The sequence below is a fragment of the Triturus cristatus genome, chromosome 1_2, assembly GCF_964204655.1.
Source record: "Triturus cristatus chromosome 1_2, aTriCri1.1, whole genome shotgun sequence".
In the NCBI taxonomy this organism is placed as follows: domain Eukaryota; kingdom Metazoa; phylum Chordata; class Amphibia; order Caudata; family Salamandridae; genus Triturus; species Triturus cristatus.
Window position 1 is genome coordinate 800,596,534 of NC_140580.1, and position 17,983 is coordinate 800,614,516.

The window sequence follows — 17,983 nt, forward strand, 5'->3', positions numbered from 1 at the left end:
GCCAAAGAGCGCCCCGTGGTCTCAACATGAGATCTTGCCAGTATCGCCACCCCTCTAATCATGCTTGTCTGCCTTGAGTTTACTAATACCGTATAGACCAGCTCTTGCAATGCTCCACGCTTAGCCCACGGGATATGTGTCTCTTGCAGGCACACCACATCAGAATGCAGAGCCCGTAATTCTCTAGAGACGCCCTGCCTTTTATTGTAGTTATTTAAACCGCACACATTCAGTGTGCATAATCGGAGACCTAAGTTTGCCATATTTTCCAAATTGCCTGCATTGCCATGTCGAGAAACAACAAAAAATAAAAGAGCCAGTAAAAACCCTGGCAAAACATCAGTTTAATTTTTAAAAACATATCTTTGCTGCCGTGTAGCTTCCTTTTTCATGCAGCTCATTTTTTTCTAATGAGAAGGGGGTGAGGTTTTCAGGAAGCTTCACCTCATGTTGAGTAATGGTATTAACCCCTTCGCTGCTAGGCCTTTCCCCCGCCCTGTGCTAAGCCTTTTTTGGGCTATTTGGGGTAGTTCGCACTTAGGCCCCTGTAACTTTTTGACCACATGAGGTATCCACGCCAAAGTTGCGTCCTTTTTTTCCAACATTATGGGGATTCTAAAGGTACACAGGGTTTGTGGATTCCCCTGGAGGGGACCCAGAAATTAGCCAAAATACAGCTAAATATTGTTTTTTTGGGAAAAATGGGAAAAAAGGGCTACAGATGAAAGCATCTGTTTTTTCCCCCTGTAAATGGTATCAAAAAAGGGATGTGGTGCTGAAATCACCATCTCCCCATCTTTCAGGGACAAGCAGACGTTTGTCAGAAAACCAACATTTTTTATACAGTTTTGGCATTTTTCCAGGACATAGCCTATTTATGCTATTTTTTGTGCTTTCAACCAACCTCCTTCCAGTTAATGGTAGAAATGGGTATGAAAGCAATAATGGATCCTGGAAAGCTAAACATTTTTAAAAAGTAGACAAAATTCTGAATTCAGCAAGGGGTCATGTGTGTAGATCCTTCAAGGTTTATTCATAGAAACTAACAGTTAAATATAGGAAAAATTGAAAATTAGTTAAAAAACAGCCATTTGTATCAACGTTTTCAACTGTAACTTCTTCTAATAATGACAACTGCTTGAAAGCAATATACTGTTACATTTGCAGGCCCTTTCTGGTTGTGGGGATATATAGGACTTGTAGGTTCACCAAGAATCCGACGAACCCAGACCCAATAACTGAGCAGCGTCTTGCAATGGTTTTTTATTATGTACCGGGTATATAGCAAATATTTTGTGAAAATGTATGCATGGAAAAATGGGTATGAAAGACACCTATGTATTTCTGAAATGGGAACAAAATATAGAGTTTAGAAACAGTAGACATTTGCACATTTCCAAAATTGGGAGTACCCATACTAGCATGAGAATTACAGGTCATAGTTCAAAATGACTTCTTTTTTACACATTGTCTTTCATTTGGAAGGCAGAAATGTATCAAAAGTCAATAGGTAATAACAGTTGCTCTACAATTTTGTGTTACCCTAAGTCTCCCGATAAAAATGGTACCTCACTTGTGTGGGTAGGCCTTGTGCCCACGACAGGAAACGGCTTAAAACGCAATGTGGACACACCACATTTTCACAATGACAAATGACCCTTTTTTTGCAAAGTGCCTAGCTGTAGTTTTTTAACCCTAGCTCTGCCTGCACCTAGGGAAACCTAGCAAACCTATATATTTTTGAAAACTAGACACCCTGGGAAAACCAGGATGGGGTGACTTGACTGGCTCTCACCAGGTTCTGTTATCCAGAATCCCTTGCAATCCTAAAAAAGTGTCAAAAAACACATTTTCCTCATATTTCTGTGATGGAAAGTTCTGGAATCTGCGTGGATCCACAAAATTCCACCCACCCCGCGTTCCCCAAAGTCTTCCAAGAAAAATGGTACCTCACTTGTGTGGGTAGGCCTAGTGCCCGGAACAGGAAACGGTCCAAAACGCAAGGTGGACACACCACATTTTCACAGTGAAAAATTACCCTTTTTTTGCAAAGTGCCTAGCTGTAGTTTTTGAACCCTAGCTATGCCTGCACTTAGGGAAACCTAGCAAACATTTTTGAAAACTAGACACCCAGGGAAATTCAGACAAGGCCCAAAACGTATTGAGGCGACATCAGAATTGCCTATCACAAAATGTTTTGGGCCCTTGCCTGTCACGGGTACTAGTGCCTCCCACACAAGTGAGGCACCATTTTTATCGGGAGACCTGGGGGAACACTGGGTGGCAGGAAATTTGTGTCAGCCCGTTGATGCCACAACTTTCGCACGCAAAAATGTTTGGAAAAAGTGATTTTTTCAGCTAAATTTGAGGTTTGCAGGGGATTCTAGGTAAGAAAACGTTGGGGGATCCATGCAAGCCATACCTCCCTGGAATTCCCTGGGTGTCTAGTTTTCAGAAATGTGTGGGTTTGGTAGGTTTCCTTAGATGGCCGCCGAGCACCGGGTCAAAAACCAAAGTGACCCCCCTTGCAAAACCAGGTGGTTTTGCGATAGGGCATTTTGATGTCGCCTCACTACGTTTTGGGCCCTTGCCTGCCGCCGGTACTTGGGCCTCCCACACAAGTGAGGCACCATTTTTATCGGGAGACCTGGGGAAACACTGGATGGTAGGAACATTTTTGTCAGTCCGGTGATGCCACAGCTTTCTCACACAAAAATATGTGGAAAAGGTGATTTTTTCAGCTAGATTTGGGGTTTGCATAGGCTTCTGGGTAAGAAAACGTTGGGGGATCCATGCAAGCCATACCTCCCTGGAATCCCCAGTTGTCTAGTTTTCAGGAATGTGTGAGTTTGGTAGGGTTCCCTAGCTGGCCGCCGAGCACGGGGCCAAAAACCCAGGTGACCCCCCTCTTGCAAAACCAGGTAGTTTTGTTATAGGCAATTTTGATGTCGCCTTAATACGTTTTGGGCCCTTGCCTGTCGCGGGTACTTGGTCCTCCCACACGAGTGAGGCCCCATTTTTATCAGGAGACCTGGGGGAATGCTGGGTGGTAGGAAATGTGTGTCATCCCTGTGATGCCACAACTTTCCCACACAAAAATGTGTGGAAAAAGTGATTTTTTCAGCTCAATTTGAGGTTTGCAGTGGATTCTGGGTAAGAAAACGTTGGGGGATCCACACAAGCCATACCTCCCTGGAATTCCCCAGGTGTCTAGTTTTCAGAAATGTGTGGTTTTGGTAGGTTTCCCTAGCTGGCTACAAAGCATGGGGCCAAAAACCCAGGTGACCCCCCTTGCAAAACCAGGTTGTTTTGTGCTAGGCAATTGTGATGTTGGCTTAATACGTTTGGGCCCTTGCCTGTCGCGATTACTTGTGCCTCCCACACGATTGAGGCACAATTTTTATCGGGAGACCTGGGGGAATGCTGGGTGGTAGGATATTTGTGTCAGCCCGGTGACGCCACAACTTTCCCACACAAAAATGTGTGGAAAAAGTGATTTTTTTTAGCTTTAGCTAAATTTGAGGTTTGCAGGGGATTCTGGGTAAGAAAACGGTGGGGGAAGGATGCAAGTCATACCTCCCTAGATCCCACAGGAGTCTAGTTTTCAGAAATGTTTGGGTTTGGTAGGTTTCCCTAGCTGGCTGCCGAGCAAGGGCCCAAAAACCCAGGTGACCCCGTGCAAAACCAGGTCATTTTGTGATAGGCAATTTTGATGTCGCCTCAATACGTTTTGGGCCCTTGCCTGTCGCGGGTACTTGGGCCTCCCACATGTGTGAGTTGCCATTTTAATTGGGAGACCTGGGGGAACGTTGGGTGGTAGGAAATTTGTCTCAGCCCGGTGATGCCACAACTTTTCCACACAAAAATGTGTGGAAAAAGTTATTTTTTTCAGCTAAATTTGAGGTTTGCAGGGGATTCTGGGTAAGAAAACGTTGAGGGATCCACACACACTATACCTCCCTGGAATCCCCCGTGTGTCTAGTTTTCATAAATGTGTGGGTTTGGTAGGTTTCCCTAGATGGCCGCCGAACCGGGGGCCAAAAACTCATGGGACCCTCTTTGAAAACCAGGTTGGTTTGCGATAGGTAATTTTCCATTTTTCTCAGAAGACTTTGGGGAATGCAGAGTGGGTGGAATTTTGTGTATCCACTTAGATTCCAGAACTTTCCACCCAAAAAATGTTACGAAAATGTGGGTTTTTAAACAAAGTTTGAGGTTTGCAAGGGATTCCGGGTCGCAGAACCTGGTGAGAGGCACACAAGTCACCCCATCCTGGATTTCCCTTGGTGTCTAGTTTTAAAAAATGTACAGGTTTGCTATGTTTCCGTATGTGCCGGCTGTGCTAGGGCCCAAAGTCCAAAGGTAGGCACATCCTGAAGAAAATTCAGTGCCTAGTGGGCTTTCTGCCACCCTGGGGAGGGGGAAAATCGAGGGCTTTTGCCCTGATATGCCCCCAAGGAGGGCAGAAAGACTGTGGCTATTCTTTTGGGGGTGGGGGCGTTGGGATGCCCATTCTGGGAAGCCCCCACCCCTGCTAATAGAAAACCCAGCATCATCGCTGGTGCCTAGTGGACTTTCTGCCCCCCCGGGGGCAGATCAAGGGCTTCTGCCCCCATCTGCCTCCTGGGGGGAAGGAAGGCTGTGGCATCTTTTTTGGAGGGGGTGGGGGCATTAGAATGCCCATTCTGGGCAGCCTCCATGCTGAACTTTGGGAAAAAATCCCTGGTGGCTAGTGGGCTTTCTGTCCCACCCCGGGGGGGCAGATAAGGGGCTATTGCACCATATGCCTCCCTGGGGGGGGGGGGCAGACAGACTATCATTTTTTTGGGGGGTGGTGGCCTTGACATGCCAAATCTGAGCAACCCCCACCCCAACCTCTATAATAAAAAATCCCTGGTGCTTAGTGGGCTTTCTGCCCCCCCTGGAGTGGCAGCAAGTCTTTAGTTTTGTTTTTGGGGGTAGGATGGTGACATTTGCATGCCTGTTCTGTGCAGCCCCCACCCCTGGCCTATAAAAAAATAATCCCTGGTTTCTAGGGTGCTTTCTGGGGGGGCAGATTTTGGGCTACTACCCCTATCTGCCCCAGGGAGGCAGAAAGACTGGAATTTGGTGGGGGGAGGGGTGGGGGCATTGCATGCCCATATTGGGCAGCCCCCACCCCGAATTATAATTTTCAAAAAAATCCCTGGTATCTAGTGTGCTTTCTGCCACCTCTGGATGGGGGCATAAAAACTGTTTTTACAGCCGGGGTGGGGGCATTGGCATGCCCATATTGGGCAGCCCCACCCCTAAATAAAATATAAACAAAAATCCCTGGTATCTAGTGGGCTTTTTGCCCCCCCAGGGAAGCTCGCCACAGAATAGACGTATTGCTGTGAAGGTGACGGAATTTGGGTCCTGATCGAACTCCTTCCTGGGCTGGTTAAGGGCTCCCCCACCTTGAGTTGGCAAGGATGATGCAAATTCGATCAGTGAGGTGTTCCTAACCATTTTGTATATATTTTCTACTGTTTGCTACTTGTATATACTGCATTTTATTCTAATTGTACATTTTAGTCACTTGACATTTGGGAATCTGCATTCACTGATATATTTGGCCTACCGTTCTGAAATGTTGCATTAATAAACTTGTGTGTGTTATTTTAAATGCACCTGAATTTGTTTTCTTGCCTCGCCTAAAGGGAGTGCTGCGTCCTTTCCTCGTCTTTAGGGAGTGTTGTTGAAAGTGTGTGTTACTATAAATGCACCTGAATTTGTTTTCTTGCCTCACCTAAAGGGAGTGCTGCGTCCTTTCCTCGTTTTTAGGGAGCGCTGCTCAAAGTGTATTATTTAAAGATGCAGTGGTATATTTGCCTCCCAAGTGGGAGTGCAGGGTTGGGTGTGTCCTTTTAGCGAAAAGCACATTCTGTACACCATGATCGAGGGAGGTCACTTTTAGAGTGAGGAGGAATAGGTTTCCTACAATGAGTCATACATGTCAGTAAAAGTTCAGTCGTCAACCTGAAGTGGGAAGTGTGAAAGTCAAGGCTTAATAAAATAGATAGTGCAGTTGCAATAATGAGAAATCCGCAAAGTAGTCCGATTCCACCGGCTGCTGCATGACCCTCATGGATTGTTGCGAGTGGTCAACTTTAGTGGGTGGGTAATAAAATCTGTTCTGCCTGTTTAGCAGTCTGATTCCAACTGAAGGAGGGTCGACAGTTGGCCTGCGTGGGTTTCTGGCCGCTGCAATTCTTTATAACATTTTTGTCCCCTACCTCTCATGTTAACAACAGCTGTAGTAATATTTCTGTCCCGCAGTTTGATTCCCACCCCCGTCATCCTTCCCGGAAGGACTATCTGGCTCATTGATCGCATGATTCTGCTATGGTCTTGTCAGGCATGTTTGTCAATGTACACAGGGGTCATGAACGATGTCCTACTCTTGATAGATAAATTAAACTTGTGGTGATCGCAGCCAACTTTTTGAAGTTTGCTGTCTTAAGGAAGCTTTCTCCCTTGGCTCGCTAAGGGGCGTGAAGAGTAAGAGAGCCTTGTTGACAAGGTGGCAGGAAGGATATTGGTAATGTTCAGCAGATGGCAGCTCGGCACTATTAGCATGACTTTTGAGGTCAGGATGCCACTAAAAGGTTTTCCTATTCACCAGTGGGCATAGTAAACTTTGGCAGCAACAGGCTGGACCTTAGGATAATATCTTGGTGTTCATTTGTTGGTTGGATGCAGTCACCGGGATGGCAGGCAAAATGGGTGGCGAGGCAGGCAGTCCAAGAAGGGACTGAGACTGTCCGATTCTTGTAAGCAATATTGTAAAATTGAGCCTGTTTTGCCATTTAATTTCGTTCTTTACAATATTTCCCTGTCAGGCTGTCAACGCAGGTAAAGGGCAGGATACGGCGGTGTGTCAGCTGGGACGCCGGAGTGTCTCTGTTTCCTGTCATCACAGGTACAGTGGTGCAGATATTGGGCTGCTCGTTCGTGAGCATGCAACGTTTTCTTCTGCCTCTATTGTGTGCTTGAATTGAAGAGAAAAAGAGGGCAGCTGCCATACTGCGAGCATGTGGGTTGGCGTGTAGCCACCACGGAATTGAGTTGGACCTGATTGCCAGGGATGTTTTCCGCCTTACGGGATATTTTTTCTGGTCGTGTGATGCTGTATTGTTTTGTCCTATCATGTGACACAGGAAAAAGCCTAGGGAGCAAAGTCTCTTGCCAGATCCATGGGTAACTCTGGTGCACGCCGAGATAACAGAGTGATGGAGGCATAGGTAATAGGGCATGCTTACGGCATGCATAGGTAAAGCAAGTCCAGCATGTTTTTTTTTTGTTGCAAAGATAGGATTGAGGGCCGGGCTCACCAACCGGGATACCATGTTGTTCCATGGGCAAAGGTTTCCTACACTAGGTACATTTGAGGAGCATGCTTTAAACATGGTTACTACGCAGGGGGTGTCCAACTAACCAAGAGGGAGTTTTTGAGTCACTGATCACAGAAATGGGTTGTTTAGTTCAAACTCCTACACACAGTCATCGGTTGGTCCGCTTCACCCTGAGGTTACAATGGAAAGGGGGTGAGTCGGTCAGGACCATGAATAGTTCTTTACATCTCAGTGCAACATGGGTCCATCTAGCCAGGTTCAAATTTTGAGTTGCCGATCATCAACTATGGGCCAGTTATCTCAGAAACTCCAGCGATCAAACATTGCTTTATCCCACTCCGTCGCGAAGGGATAATTGAGAGGATTGCATCAGTTAGGGCCAACAATCACTGGGTGAGGTGTTCTATTAGAAAATGAAAGGCTACCCAGCATGGGTCAGCCCAATGGGAGTCCCTCTCTGATTTAGCCCAGTGTGGGGTCCACTTCTCTAAATAGGATTTCTCTTAACAGGATTTCTCGAGAATGTCCTCACATGGTTAGTACATTTGGCCATTTGGACATGACTTCCTCTTGTAGGGGGGGCAGATAGTAGGTGAACTATGCTAGACTGTGGCGGGTGAGGTCATGATTGGTGGGACACTTCGGTTACATAGAAGGCATCCTTTTTACTTGGGATAGGTGGTACAGCGGTCTCAAGGGGCCCTCCAGGGGGTGCTCGCAGTAAGTCGGCTAGAAGGTGCGGGGTGTGTGAGTGCTCACTGCCAATAGGCCTTTACGGCCAATCCCCGCACAGGCACGTGGGCACCAAGCTAGCACAGGTCCTTGGAGGGATTATGATGATATATGGGGTGCCCAAGGTAGGTAACCTGGCGGGCAGATGGGCCTCCTGCACAAGTTACTCTGGGGAGGTTCTCCCAGGGGATGGGCTTCTCCCCCTTAGGGAGGGGCCCTCGCAGGTTGACCAGTCATTATCTCACTCGTAGGATCAACGCTGGATATGCAGGGACAATGTTGGTTATGGTTAGAAATGTCTATGTATTAGAGTCTATGTTAAGGTGAGCCATCAATCAAAAAAATTGTAAACAACCATGTATCTGCTTATGGTGTTTAAGAGAATAATCTTGAAAAATTATATTGAATGCAAATGTTAATGTTTTGTGATTTTAATTTTTGTCATAATAAATACGGCCGGGGGGCTGACGTCCCCTTACCCAAAAAAGTTCAAATTGATGTTTTGTGCTGTCTGTCTCAGTAGCTGTTGCTGGAGGGTAGGTGGGTAGTTCCTCGTCACTCCATTTGGGAAAGGCTTGAGCTCGGAGATACCTGGCCACATGCCCAAGGCACACCAGAATAGGGGACACCGTGCTTATGGCAGTTTTGCTGGCCCAGCCCTGTCCAGTGTGTTCCTAGGCAGGTCATGGCCTGGAAGTGATTTAGCACTTCTGGGTCACTGCTGATCCAGCTTGCACTGGATCCCACCCCTAAAAGGGTGAATCGGAGGGGAGAGCAGTATCTTTGCCGCTCACCACTCCCTCAACTGGACACTGCTGGTCCACATGCCGGGGACCAGACCAACTTAATTTAGTTCCACCCACCATCCCCTTAGACAGTGGTTTGTTGTAAGGTTTAATTCTTCCAGTATCCTTTGTGCATTATCCTTCCCCTTCAGCCTCACGTTATTTTTGGTGTTTGTGGTTATCTATTTGCTGTTCATGTGCAGGAATTCTTCTTTTGCAGGTGTTTGGTGTGCTTGTTGTATGGATTGTAGCAACCCAGGTCAGCGTGTGAGGTCATGAATGGTGGGACACTTCGGGTCCATAGAAGGCATCCTTTTACTTGGGATAGGTGGGACAGTGGTCTCACGGGGCCCTCCAGGGGGTGCTTGCAGAAAGTCGGCTAGAGGGTGCTGAGGTGTGGGAGTTCTCACTGCCAATAGGCCTTTTCGGCCAATCCCCGCACGGGCGCTTGGACGCCAAGATAGCACAGGCTCTTGGAGTGATAATGAGGGTGTATGGGGGTGCCCAAGGTACGTAATCTGGCGGGCAGATGGGTCTCCTGCACAAGTTACTCTAGGGAGGTACTCCCAGGGGGTGGGCCTCTCCTCCTTAGGGAGGGGCCCTCCCTGGTAGACCATTCATGATCTCACTCGTAGGCTCAAATCTGGATACGCAGGGACAATGTTAGATATGGTTAGGAATGGCTATGTATTCGAGTCTATGTTAGGGTGAGCCATCAATTAACCCGTTCTGTGCCCATGACGAGCTGGACTCGTCATGGAGCACAGTTGCGATGTGCCCATGACGAGTCCAGCTCGTCATGACACCCACCCACGGGGGAAGCGCTGGCGCTCCCCCCGTGAGTGGTCAATCCTTTTTTTTTTACTGGGAAGGCAGGGGAAGACCTTCCCCAGCCTCCCCCCGCCCCCCACCCCCGCGTCATCAATGACGCGAGCCGCGCTGACTTCATTGGAGGTTTCCCCTTTGTTCTCCGTCGCGCAGGAAGCCATTTGCTTCCTGCGCAATGGAGAAGAAAGGTAAGTTTTGGGGCTGGGGAGGGGGGATTTGGAATCGGGAAATGTACTTTTCCTTTTTGTGCTGGCAGCTGTCCCCCCCTCTCTTCCTATTATTCCCTCTCTTTCTGTCTTGCTCCTCATTTACTGAAAACCGTAACTTGAAACGGTTCACAAGCTCTTTCATTTAGTTGCTTCCCTGTGAGATGGATCCAAAAAAGAAAAACACTTGCGGGAAATGCCCTTTTTCTGACATTTTTCTATTCCAAAGTGCAGCAGGATGGAGAGAAATAGAAGGTTTTAAATATGAAGAATAAATGCATAACTAAATAAAGCAAGACAGAGGGGTTGCAAAGTGGCCAGATTGGTTTTATTTACATCCAAATACATCAGCCTCTCTTTACAGACTTTGCCAGTGAAGCGCTACTTTCATTTTCTCGTCTTTCTTTGAACAACATTGTTGTTCCCAGGTGGGAAAGTGTACCATTCCTGGAGGTACTGCAATACCTGGTTGATGGGTGGATTGGAAAACACAATGTGTACCATGGCTCTGTGTTTATGGATGTGGTATTTTTATACCATACTGCTTACGTTTTGTAAGGATATAAGCAATGGACATTGAAACGGTTCCCTTCAGGGCCCTCTAGTCATGTCCATAACTTTTCAGGTAAAACCACTCGCTGATTTCTGAATAGTGAGTGAGAGATCATTAACCCCTTCAGTGCCCATGACGAGCTGGACTCGTCATGGGCTGCGGTGGCGCTGTGCCCATGACGAGTCCAGCTCGTCATGAACTCCGCCCGCTAATGCAAGGCGCGGCACTGGGCGGGGAAAGGGGCGGGCATGCAAGGGGTTAAGGTAACCATGTTGTTTCTGCTTACATTTCACATGCTTTGCATTCCCTATGAGTGGTGGCTTTTATTTTTTTTAGGCAGCATATTACTCTTATCAAGTACATAATTTGAATTGAGCCACATCCAAGTGTTTATAGCGGGCACAATTAGGTTATAGCTGAAGGCAGTGCGAGTTTCTCTCAGTGGGCAAGTATGGTGTTCAGTGGGGGAGTGGATGTGGCACTATGGCCAGAGCGGTCGAATTTGGAACTGGGAAACCGGGTTCAGCCTTCAGGACCAGTCCACCAGACCACTGTACTGAGGGAGCACATTCCCATGCTAGACCTTAGAAGGCCCCACTAGACCTTAGAAGGCTTGATGTCTTATCACAAGCAGGTGTACCCTAGTGGTGTCAATTGTGGGTTAACCTTGAAGGCCTGTCCACCACAATCCATACTGAAGTTCATCTCCAGTCTTGCGGGCAGGCCTACGAAGCAGCACACCCTAGAGCAACAGTGATCCAGTCGCTGTGACTCTGTCACTGAGGTCACATGAACCTTGAGCAGGTTAGGGCGATGCGAACGGTGTGACCTCACTGGGTACCTATTTCGGGTGGGTGCGTAGTGTTTGCAAGTATATTATGGTTTGAAAAGAACTTGCTGCCTCCTTCCTGGCCTCCAGCAATTTTCAGAAACAATAAAAATGTCATTATAAATTTGGTGATTAATGTTCTTCCTAGAGAGAGATGGAGTTTTGTCTAGTGGAAGGGTTGACTCCTGGAAAGGTAGCACAGAGGGTTAATGTGCCTGCTGCAAAGAACATGTACCATGCAGATCACAAAGTGCACTGCTTTAATGGGGGGACCATGATGAATGGTCATTTAATGTCAGCTGTAGATGATGGATCCCTGAACAGTGTCATGTATGTGCATGTTTGCATTGTGCGGAGGGGATTACCAGGTAATTATACACGCAGCTCTCTGATGGATGTCACATGCGGTTTTTCTGAGTCCCCAGATAGATCATGCAGTCTGTGTGTTCTCTTTTGTACTGCCAGTCACCGGTGTATTCAACTGTGTAGCCTTGGTCCGTGTCATGTATGTGCATGTAACTTGCATGATTGAGGTAACTATTAGCGGCGATACTAAGTGTCTCTCGGACTTCTTTCAAGTGGTCACCGTCCTTTTTCCCCAGCAACCCGCCCTCCCCAGGGGCGGCAATCTGAGAGATAGCCCCGGGCGCCACAGGCTCTAGCTGCGCCTCTGCCCCCGATGTCTCTTTTATCCATTCCTGCTGCACGATCGTTCGGGCACTAGGCCGACCCACACAAGTGAGGTACCGTTTTTCTCGTAAGACTTTGGGGAACGCGGGGTGGGTGGAAATTTGTGGATCCACGCAGATTCCGGAACTTTCCACCACAGAAAGTTGAGAAAAATTTGTTTTTTTGGACAATTTTTTAGGTTTGCAAGGGATTCTGGGTAACAGACCCTGGTGGGAGGCAGTCAAGTCACCCCATCCTGCATTCCCCTGGGTGTCTAGTTTTCAAAAATGTATAGGTTTGCTAGGTTTCCCAAGGTGCCCGCAGAGCTAGGTTTCAAAGACTACAGCTAGACATTTTGCCAAAAAAGGGTCATTTTTCACTGCGAAATTGAGGTGTGACCACGTTGCGTTTTGCGCTGTTTCCTGTCGCGGGCACTAGGCTCACCCACACAAGTGAGGTACTGTTTTTCTCGTAAGACTTTGAGGAACGCGGGGTGGGTGGAAATTTGTGGATCCACGCAGATTCCGGAACTTTCCACCACAGAAATGTGGGGAAAATGTGTTTCTTTTGACAATTTTTTAGGTTTGCAAGGGATTCTGGGTAACAGACCCTGGTGGGAGGCAGTCAAGTAACCCTATCCTGCATTCCCCTGGGTGTCTAGTTTTCAAAAATGTATAGGTTTGCTAGGTTTCCCAAGGTGCCCGCAGAGCTAGGGTTCAAGAACTACAGCTAGACATTTTGCCAAAAAAGGGTCATTTTTCACTGCGAAATTGAGGTGTGACCACGTTGTGCTTTGCGCCGTTTCCTGCCGCGGGCAGTAGGCCGACCCACACAAGTGAGGCACAGTTTTTCGTGCAAGACTTTGGGGAACGCGGGATGGGTGGAAATTTGTGGATCCACGCAGATTCCGGAACTTTCCACCACAGAAATGTGGAGAAAATATGTTTTTTTGACAATTGTTTAGGTTTGCAAGGGATTCTAGGTAACAGACCCTGGTGGGAGGCAATCAAGTCACCCCATCCTGGATTCCCCTGCGTGTCTAGTTTTCAAAAATGTATAGGTTTGCTAGGTTTCCCAAGGTGCCCGCAGAGCTAGGGTTCAAAAACTACAGCTAGACATTTTGCCAAAAAATGGTCATTTTTCACTGCGAAATTGAGGTGTGACCATGTTGCATTTTGCGCCGTTTCCTGTCGCGGGCACTAGGCTGACCCACACAAGTGAGGTACCATTTTTCTCGTAAGACTTTGGGGAACGCGGGGTGGGTGGAAATTTGTGGATCCACGCAGATTCCGGAACTTTCCACCACAGAAATGTGGGGAAAATGTGTTTTTTTTGACAATTTTTTAGGTTTGCAAGGGATTCTAGGTAACAGACCTGGTGGGAGGCAGTCAAGTCACCCCATCCTGGAGTCCCCTAGGTGTCTAGTTTTCAAACATGTATAGGTTTGCTAGGTTTCCCAAGGTGCCCGCAGAGCTAGGGTTCAAAAACTGGAGCAAGGCACTTTGCCAAAAAAGGGTAATTTTTCACTGCGATATTGAGGTGTGACCACGTTGCGTTTTGCGCCGTTTCCTGTCGCGGGCACTAGGCTGACCCACATAAGTGAGGTACCGTTTTTCTCGTAAGACTTTGGGGGATGCGGGGTGGGTGGAAATTTGTGGATCCACGCAGATTACGGAACTTTCCACCACAGAAATGTGGAGAAAATATGTTTTTTTGACAATTGTTTAGGTTTGCAAGGGATTCTGGGTAACAGACCCCGGTGGGAGGCAGTCAAGTCACCCCATCCTGGATTCCCCTGGGTGTCTAGTTTTCAAAAATGTATAGGTATGCTAGGTTTCCCTAGGTGCCTGCAGAGCTAGGGTTCAAAAACTACAGCTAGGCACTTTGCCAAAAAAGGGCCATTTTTCACTGCCAAATTGAGGTGTGACCACGTTGTGTTTTGTGCCGTTTGCTGTCGCAAGCACTAGGCCGACCCGCACAAGTGAGGTACCGTTTTTCTCGTAAGACTTTGCGGAACGCGGGGTAGATGGAAATCTGTGGCTCCACGCAGATTCCGGAACTTTCCACCACAGAAATGTGGAGAATATATGGGTTTTTTAACAATATTTTAGGTTTGCAAGGGATTCTGGGTAACAGACCCTGGTGGGAGGCAGTCAACTCACCCCATCCTGGATTCCCTGGGTGTCTAGTTTTAAAAAATGTATAGGTTTGCTAGGTTTACCAAGGTGCCTGCAGAGCTAGGGTTCAAAAACTAGAGCTAGGCACTTTGCCAAAAAAGGGTCATTTGTTACTGCGAAATTGAGGTGTGACCACGTTGCGCTTTGCGCCATTTCCTGTCACGGGCACTAGGGCGACCCCCACAAGTGAGGTACTCGTTTTTTTTGTAAGACTTTGGGGAACGCGGGGTGGGTGGAAATTTGTAGATCCACACAGGTTCCAGAACTTTCCACCACAGAAATGTGGGGAAAATGTGTTTTTTTGGACAATTGTTTAGGTTTGCAAGGGATTTTGGGTAACAGAACCTGGTGGGAGGCAGTCATGTCACCCCATCCTGGATTCCCCTGGGTGTCTAGTTTTCAAAAATGTATAGGTTTGCAACATTTCACTAGGTGCCGGCAGAGCTAGTGTCCAAAAACCACAGCTAAACACTTCGCAAAAAAAGGGTACATTTTCATTGTGAAAATATGGTGTGTTCACGTTGGGTTTTGAGCCATTTCCTGTTGTGGGCACTATGCCTACCCACACAAGTGAGGTACCATTTTTATCGGGAGACTTAGGGTAATTCAGATTTGTAAAGGAACTGTTATTACCTATTTACTTTCGATGCATTTCTGCCTTCCAAATAAAAGACATTGTGTAAAAAAGAAGTCATTCTAAAAAATGACTGATAATTCTCATGCTAGTACGAGTATTCCCAATTTCTGAAATGTGCAAATATCTACTGTTTCTAAACTCTATATTTTGTTCCCATTTCAGAAATACATAGGTGTCTTTTATACCGATTTTTCCATGTACACATTTTTACAGAATAATTACTATATACCCGGTACATAATAAAAAACCATTGCAAGTTGCTGCTCAGTTTTTGGCTCTTGGTGAACCTACAAGTCCTATATATTCCCACAACCAGTAATGTCCAGCAGATGTAAAGGTATATTGCTTTCAAAGAGCTGCCATAATTAGAAGAAGTTACAGGTGAAAACGCTGACACAAAAGGCTGCTTTTTTCAACTAATTTTCAATGTATCCTATATTTAACTGTTAGTTTCTATAAAGAAACCTTGATGGATCTACACAAATGACCACTTGCTGAATTCAGAATTTTGTCTACTTCTCTAAAATGTATAGCTTTCCAGGATCCATTAGTGCTTTTGGGTAGCAAAAATAGGCTATGTCCCAGAAAAATGCCAAAACTGTGTAAAAAAGTTGGGTTTCTGAGAAAAGTCTGGTATCCCCTAAAAGCTGGGAAAATGGTGTTTTCAACCCAACAAACCCTTTTTTGTTAACGTTTGCAGGGAAAACCCCAGATGCTTTCATTTGCAGCCCATTTTTCCCATTTTTCAGAAAAAAACAAAATGTTGCTGTATTTTAGCTCATTTCTGTGACCCCTCCAGGGGAATCCACAAACCCTGAGTACCTTTAGAATCCCCATGATGTTGGAAGAAAAGGACGCAAATTTGGCATGGATACCTTATGTGGTCAAAAAGTTACAGGGGCCTCATCGGGCACTACCCCAAATAGCCAAAAAATGGCTTGGCACAGGAGGGGGAAAAGGCCTGGCAGCGAAGGGGTTAAAAAATTGTAAACAACCATGTATCTGTTTACGGTGTTTCTGCATATAATTTAGAAAAATAATATTCAATGCAAATTTGAATGTTTTGTGGTTTTAATTTTTGTCATAATAAATATGGCCGGGGGCCTACTGTCCCCTAACTCAAAAAAGTTCAGGTTGATGTTTGTGCTGTCTGTTGCAGTAGGGGATGCTGGAGGGCAGGTGGGTGGTTCCTGGCCACTCCATTTGGGAAGGGCTGGTGCTCGGTGATACCTGGCCATATGTGTGTGCTGCATTAAGCAGCACAGATAAAAGTTACAAAACGTAATTTCAAGTTTTTTTATGTGCAGAAAGGGAGACCATTCTGCACATAAACAATCTTCCCCTCAAAACAGACACCCTTGCAACATGGTGCATGGGGGCCTGCGTTTGCGCTAGGCAGGTAAGTTTAGTGCCAGCGTAGGCTGAAATGCAGGGCTGCACTATAATGTAAATATGGTGCAGCCCAGCATTTCTGAAGAGGCGGAGTGCGGCGTGAAGCCAGGGAGGCTAACGCCACACTTGTCACTTCATTGTAAATATGGCCCTTAGTATTGAAGTCCCCTGCAAGTACAATGTTAAGGCCACAACTTGAAGGGAATAGCTAGACTCCAGATCACAAATAAAATGAAAAAGAAAATCAAAGTTAAGATTCATCTTTGTGGAAAGATGATTGTTGTAAATATTAATAAGAACAAAACTAAAAGGCTTAGACAAATTTATCTGAAATGCCTGAATAAGCCTGTCCTGTGTGAGAATTGGCAAAATAGTACAATCATGAGAGGTTTGAAACTAGACTAAAAGGCCGGCTCGTGCTCTTCCCATCCCTGATGAAACAGCAGGGACAGAATGACAAATAAAGCCATCACAAAAAAGAACCCTTGTGGCCCAGGTCTCCTCTAGAATAACAATATCATAAGAGAAAAGAAAATCCAACCAGTTCTTCTCCCTGACCAGATATATTCCAGCCCATCCATTTAATGCTATGTGCGGGTCCTTGGTGCCCAACCGTGCAACTGAATTGAAAACTGTCATAGGTGGAGAGTCACATGCCCTCCGATGAGCCTCGATTTCTGAACCACTGGCGATGCCACAATCAACATCAGGCCTTGGTAGAAAGGGAAATTGCAGTCAGTCAAGGCTACAAGAACCAGCCAAGTCTTAAAATCAATAAGTGACAGGTATTGAATAAAAACACTCCAGGACGACTCAAGAACAGACTTCTCCCTCGATAGCACGACCCTTTGACCCAACACCGTATAAAAGTACCCAAAGGTAGTACCTTCACATTACTTCAATGAGTTAACCCAAAATAAGAGGCACCAATCAACTCCTCAGCAAGTAACTGTTTGACAAAATTAACAATAATACAGTCCCCCTCAAATTCCTTTCTCATGGGACTCACCTTGAAGACTCTGTGGGCACACATTACTTCAGAGTAAAAATTAGATTTGGGATGGACATGTAGATTCATCCAATGAGTGGCCTTACAAATCAACTGTTCAGCACGTTCAGTAGACTGAGGTTTAAGTCTGAGCATATTGGAAATATTCTCACCAATAAGACAGGCAGCTTGAGCTAAGTTATAAACAGTATAGTTGCCATCACTGAGAAGACACATGTTCGACAATAGACGACTGGCAACCAGTAGATTAGGTGCAGCAAAATACAAGGTAGCGGGTGCTCCAATGGTGCAGGGGAGGTAGTATAGATGGTAAAGAAGCCCCTCAAGGAGAAATGAGAGGGATACAATGTATGAGTGTGGGTTCAGTGGGAGAGGTCAGACTCTAATCCACAAGCAAAACCCACCGTCTCTGCAACAATGTAGTTTTACTACAAAACATGACTCTTAGTGGCCCAAAGGGTTTCCAGTCTAGGAGCTAATCAATGTATCTAGCCCTCCAATGTAGTTGAAAATTGGAGTTTGGGGCAGTGTGTGAAAACTATTTTCACCTACCAGGAAAGCAAAATGTCAGCCTAGTTGGGTTAATGTTTTTTTTTTCTCCATGTCCGAATAGAAATTGATTACATACAGCGTGTTGGCTGCTGTTGTCTTGACCTAACTCCTCGTACGTCTTCCCTCTCCTTTACACTCTGACATCATAAATATCACCAACCTGCTCCTATTCTTTCAATTCAGTTGGCTTAACACCCTCATTCACCCCTCCGAAGGACTTCTCATCTGACCTTGCACT